The sequence below is a fragment of the Mandrillus leucophaeus genome, unplaced genomic scaffold, assembly GCF_000951045.1.
Source record: "Mandrillus leucophaeus isolate KB7577 unplaced genomic scaffold, Mleu.le_1.0 Scaffold983, whole genome shotgun sequence".
In the NCBI taxonomy this organism is placed as follows: Eukaryota; Metazoa; Chordata; class Mammalia; order Primates; family Cercopithecidae; genus Mandrillus; species Mandrillus leucophaeus.
The window spans coordinates 767,094-767,369 of NW_012110730.1; positions in this window are offsets into that span (position 1 = coordinate 767,094).

A 276-nucleotide genomic window follows, 5' to 3' on the forward strand; every position below is an offset into this window, starting at 1 on the left:
TTTGCTGAAGTTGCTTATCAGCTTAAGGAGATTTCGGGCTGAGATGACGGGGTTTTCTAAATATACAATCATGTCATCTGCAAACAGGGACAATTAGACTTCTTCTTTTCCTAACTGAATACCCTTGATTTCTTTCTCTTGTCTGACTGCCCTAGCCAGAACTTCCAACACTATGTTGAATAGGAGTGGTGAGAGAGGGCATCCCTGTCTTGTGAATTGTGTCTACTGAATTTATTGAGAGTTTTTAACATGAAGGGCTGTGGAATTTTGTCGAAG